The sequence below is a fragment of the Saccostrea cucullata genome, unplaced genomic scaffold, assembly GCF_032062105.1.
Source record: "Saccostrea cucullata isolate Sc308-1 unplaced genomic scaffold, CSIRO_AGI_Scuc_v1 ctg919, whole genome shotgun sequence".
In the NCBI taxonomy this organism is placed as follows: Eukaryota; Metazoa; Mollusca; class Bivalvia; order Ostreida; family Ostreidae; genus Saccostrea; species Saccostrea cuccullata.
The window spans coordinates 185670-191542 of NW_026922267.1; the positions used below are offsets into that span (position 1 = coordinate 185670).

Sequence of the window (5873 nt, forward strand, 5' to 3'; positions counted from 1 at the left end):
TTGTGTTTTATAAATAAAGCACACAACAGAATGAAAATCCCAATGATTGGTAACATTACTCCTAATAATATTGGTATGTAGTCCAATAAAGTTGTTGGTATTGACGAAAACACATCTGTGCTACTGTAAAAAAAATGCATAAATAAAAAAAATTACACGAGAGAGAGAGAGAGAGAGAGAGAGAGAGAGAGAGAGAGAGAGAGAGAGAGAGAGAGAGAGAGAGAGCACTCGCGCTCACCGACTTGTGGGGAACTCACACCTGACAAAGGACCTTTCTTATGGGGAAAGTTCAGAATTGTGGGGAACTCTCTCGTTCCCCACAAATATGGTCATGGGGTTTTTTGAATTCTACGTGTTCTACTGATAATATTTATTGTCATCTCCCTCGGGAGATGACACATTAAGATTGTATGCCGGAAGTGAAGTCCTAGTGTAAGCCTCCATTAATCTTTCGGAAGTCCTCGATGTTTTACAGAGTTCCAAGTAGCCTGTAAACTGGTTTTCTTTTAGAAGAACTAGCTTAGGAGTGTGTGATCTACTTTCGGTTTAGGCCTATTTGAAAGCCAAGGAAAATTTAGAAAAGAAGTACGATGCTTATAAATATCTATAGTTTCGGTGTGTCGTATATATATTGATCGTCAATACTATGCCTTATTAAATTGGTAAGCCACACAAGGAGAATTGACAATGACGTGATTTCTATATATAGATTTGTTGACGCGAAGGGAAAACTGGTTCTCGCACAAAAGAACAAGTTTACAATTAGATTCTGCAAAAAATTAACGAAGAGTGGTCAACACTAATTTTATGTTAATTTTTTAGTCTGTAATTGGATTTATTAAATTAATTCCTGTCAAACTTTAATGATTAGCTGCTTTTAAATGAATGATAATTATTGTTGATAATTCCGTATTGTGTTAAGAAAATATAGTTCAAGGAAAGTATTATAATTTAAGTAAATTGTAAACACCCAGAAGCACAAAGACCGCTAGAAAGTAGAATGAAATTTCACTAAAAATCGCCTTGGGTGCTCTCGCAGACGTCCATGCTTTCCATATATATACTGCGGCCAAAAGAAACTGCGTACTTTACTGTGGAGTTTGCTGAATATAAGTCATTTGGGAACTTCAAGTGTAATAATCCATATATTCATTGCATTAAAATATATCCCTTTCTGTTTTATTTCTTTGACATTATTGATACCAAAGAGATGACATTTCAGGCTTTCTGGAAAGCCAAACTTGTTCGATTTGTGGTCATTTTTGAAAAAATCCCCATAAGTCCGTAAAATTGACTCGCAGTAATTTTCTCACTGCACCGTAAAACGAATGTTTGAGGATGCTGGGAAATGTTCATTCGGAACGCTGCGGAATTTAAACTGGTCCCCATACATGCCATATGATACCAATTTATTGCGGGCAATGGCTGCTCCGAGAATATGTGGTAAGTAGATTTTTTATCATATTTTAAAGATATTATAGGCTGAAAACTTAATTTAACTACGTAAATCATGCATGCAGTTATTTCTTACAGACGTTCGTAAAGTAACATTTAATAATGAATGCACGTAAAACTTTGGGAAAGTTTGACCCGACCTAGACCTCGGTTATTTTTTTTTAATTGTATCATGTTTATAGGCCTAATGGCTATCCTGTAAGAACAAACTACGGATTTATATGAATTCAGCACCCCCGGGATATGGTAAGCGTTTAAGGCTTGTCCCCCTTTTTTGTGAAAGTGAAACGCGACTATCCTCCTCATGCCCATACAAATTATGCTAGACGGTGCGACTGTCTGGTCTTTAGCTGTTTAGTGAGGCCTGTGTGGGCGAATTAATTGTAAAAGTTAATCTGACTTAAACTGTACGTGTATTTATAAACGATGTCAGTCACACACTGACTCAGTGTCAGAAATGTATCACAGAGAACTCCACCTTTTCAAAAGGTCCATTGAAATCAGTACATTTATAGATTTACGTAGCTAAAATTTCTTAGCTTGGTTAGATTATTTAACATGTTTAATTCTTCCAAAAAAAGCTTGATTTAGTTATCGTTTTTTTATCAAGTCATTCTTCCTACTTGTATATATTACTTCGCATGCGTTGGTTTGCATAGTGTCCATTTGCCTTCATTATCTTTCACCTGCACCCTGTTCTACATTCATCCTGATTGCCCTACTGAAAATATTTTCATGATTTTAGACCATCATTATCGATGTATCATAAGTATCTTTTTTTATTTTGCTAAGGCCAAGATAAATAGATAGTGTTTCCTATTTTAACCTTAGAAAAGATAGGGTAGGTAGGTAGGAAAAACATTTTTATTTTATTTTAACATTTTATTGGCAGGCACGCTGCCACTTTCCCCCAGGATTTCACTGTCAAAATATTTCTGATTAATATGTGTAAGATAATCTGATATGCATTTCTCAAACATGGAAGTGATCAAGATTGGGATTTCATTTCTAATTGTAAACTGGAATTCCGAATACTGTAATATGTGTATATAATTTGGTGCTTTCAAAATTTAGCATAATCACTGGGTTGGCATAATCATAAATTAGCGCTACACATGTATGTGCGGTGTATTGTATATATCAATATGTAAATGATTTCTTAGCAGTATTCATGAATTAGTGCATTGTTGTCTGCACCAAAGCCGCTAAAATATGAAGCCTGCATTTTAAAGTATACATACAGTAGTTTACTCATGGAAAGATATTAGCAGAAAAAATATTGAGGGTCGGCTCCTATACTTCTTAGAGTTAGGCGGGGAACTAAACATGCTGAAAACACACTACTTATTTATTTAGGCCCAATTAAAATGTCTAATAAATTCATTTTAATTAAATACTTATTGTTAATTAAAGATCACCTTTTATTTTTAAAATTTGTTACAATTCAAACCTTGGCCTTGGGGTTTAGATGCTGATGGAATAAATAAGAAACAAAATCATATGTAAAAAATAACTAAAAATCCTTTTCAAAACCACAATTACTATTGAATTATGATTTGGCGTGGTATACAAAATAATGCGAATTGGAGGAAATGGAGAAACATAGTAATAACAATTAGATCAGCTTTTATGATAGCGAGCATATTTAAAATTTAAAATTGGTTATAAAATTGAAAGGTAATGTTGAGATTTTAAGATTCAATATCTATTATTCATAATTATTTATATTTGCTTAACTGAATTTATACCTTTTTAAATTTATTTACATATAACGATCGCGCTCAAAGTTTTGGGTCTGATAATGCTTCCTGATTTTGGTCTTTTATTTTTTTTTTGAGAAAACCATGATTTCTGCACCCACTCCTCCTTTCTAAAAATTTTTAATCTGCCTCTGGTAACTTTACGCTGTAAATTTCTATTCTCATTTTAATTAAATTTAAATAAATACTAACAGCACTATCATGCAATTTCAATGACTATCATTTAAGGTATTGATTCAGTTTTCTGTCATTCCTAAAAATAAGTTGTACTGTATCGTTGATTTTTTGCATATAAAACAGTTTCTGCTCATCAAACATCCACGAGAAAGTGTTCTGTTTCGCAGTTATTGTACGGTTGATTTAAAAGGGAAAGCTCTCTGTGTCACAAGAAGGAAAAAAGTAAAATATTTTTCATACCTACCTACCCACTGTTAACAATATGGTTCAGGAAAGGGCATACATTAAGTCTTAATTTTGGCATGCCGCATGGGGTCAAAAATTACTATTGAGTGATGTGGAGATATACCTGTCTTGTAATTATAGGTAAAGATATGAACACTTTAAAAAATATATACAATGAAATCTTTGAACTGAACTTAAAATTATCATTGCAGGTTTTCGGGTTTTCACCACAAGAGCAAATTATACAACTTTATTCTTGAAAATGTTAGAGACTGAGACTTGGAGTCAAAGTCAACAGACACGCTTGCATGGACATGAAGGATGTAAAGAACTAGAGTATTATAACTGAAAGCATTTTGTCTGGATTTGTGTATGGAAACAGAAGGATTTAGTATTGGTAAGTCAAGATAGCTGTAAAATCTCATTTTGAACTCTATATGTGAGCAGTACTGTAAACCAACTACCAGGTAGTACACATGTACCCTATTTGTGTCATCTTTTATTTGCATATCTAATCTGTGTTGATTAATTTCTGTGACTAATGAAAGGAAACATTCTCTACAAATATAAAGCAAAATTAATAGTTCAGGGCAATTAATAATTTACTATTCACTAGTAAATCTAGGTCATGAAACTGGCAAATATTTCTTGCACTCAAATAAAAGTTGGTTTACAGTACTTCCGTTGCTCTAAAAACAGAAATAATAAAAAAAAAGCATGTATGTTATGAAGCCTAATACATGTACATAGAAGTATATAAACCGTTATATCTAAAATAAAAAAAAAAATTTGGTCCTTGTTCATGATTTCAAAGTAGGTAAAAAGCCTCATGAACATGCTGAGAAGTTGTCAGAAAATATACATGTGTGCTAACCATGCTAACTGTGTAACAATAATCAGAAAATTTTACAAAATATAATCAAAATTTGGTTAATAATAATTAGTCATTGGCCAATTAAATCCATCAATGATTAAATTAGTACTTATATATACTGTCTCCTTATTTTATGACTTTTTATCCTTTTCAACATACTTATTATTTTTGAATTGAAAACATTTTTTTTACCTGAGAAAATTAAAATTTGCAATTTGTTTTAAATCTAGTGAAGGAAAACAAATGTTTTTAAAATTAATGTGCTTTGATTTAAAAGACTTGTAAACATTAGATTAGTAATACATGTAGTTTCAATACAATTATTAATATTGATGATTGATTTTTTTTTAAGATTTGATAGTTATTTTATTTGTTGAAAAATAATTTTTATCTGTAATGTTCATGTATAATAAAATAATGCATTTCCCAATAAGTGATAAATGTTTCCCACAAGTCAGCAATATACACTGAAGTGTACATTTATTGGTTGGGTTCAAAGGCAACATTTATATGGAAACAAAGTTTTAAGGGTAAAGCAATGGTCAATACATGTGTATTCCTCACAAGTGAACAGTGAGAAATATTCCCCACAAGTCAGCAGTGATAAATATTACCTAAAATTGTTAACTGTGAGAAATATTCCCCACAAGTCAGCAATGATAAATATAACCTACGTGAGAAATATTCCCCACAAGTCAGCAGTGATAAATATTCCCCACAAGTCACCAATGAAAAGTATTACAAGTTAACAGTGATAAATATTCCCCACAAGTCAGCAGTGATAAATATTCCCCACAAGTCACCAATGAAAAGTATTACAAGTTAAAGCTGACATGAATTCTTAAAAACGCAACTTTTTCATCTATGTACGACTTGTTTCATACCAACTATAGCCGTATTCCGCCATATTTCTTTCAGATACCTTGTCTTATTGTAACGATATATACCCGAATGCCCTCGTTACACTTGAATGATTTTTTGGCTTGGCTATCGACTTGTGCACATCTGCGATGGTAAAACATTTGAAAACACATGGGTTGATCAAGACATTTCAAAACCACACAACATAATAATCATATTTCTGAATAATTATAGATTTGAATCAAATGTAATAAAAAAAGAAAGAAAATGCAAATTTGAAAGAAAGATTTAGTTGCACGAGTACGCATTTTTACACTGCGCCAATTTATGCAGAATAAACATGAAATAAAAAGCACTAAAACCCGTAAACACACTTTGAAATTATTATTATTTGAATGGAACAAAACAATCAGCGTCTTTGATTTGCAGGTTTTATGCAGACCTTGATGCATGTCGAGAAAACGCGTCGAACGCTGTAAACGCACCCATACCTGGTAATAAGATCACTGCATCGGTTCGAA

At 32.3% G+C, this 5873-nt stretch overlaps 1 long non-coding RNA gene across 1 annotated transcript; it reads left to right on the plus strand.

Annotated features, from left to right (window-relative positions):
• Positions 1–1401: 1401 nt before the first annotated feature.
• Positions 1402–4070, plus strand: LOC134261496 (uncharacterized). The gene is made up of 3 exons (XR_009990827.1): positions 1402–1443; positions 1638–1701; positions 3830–4070. It is a non-coding gene; the product is annotated as an uncharacterized LOC134261496 (long non-coding RNA).
• The last annotated feature ends 1803 nt before the right edge of the window (positions 4071–5873 follow it).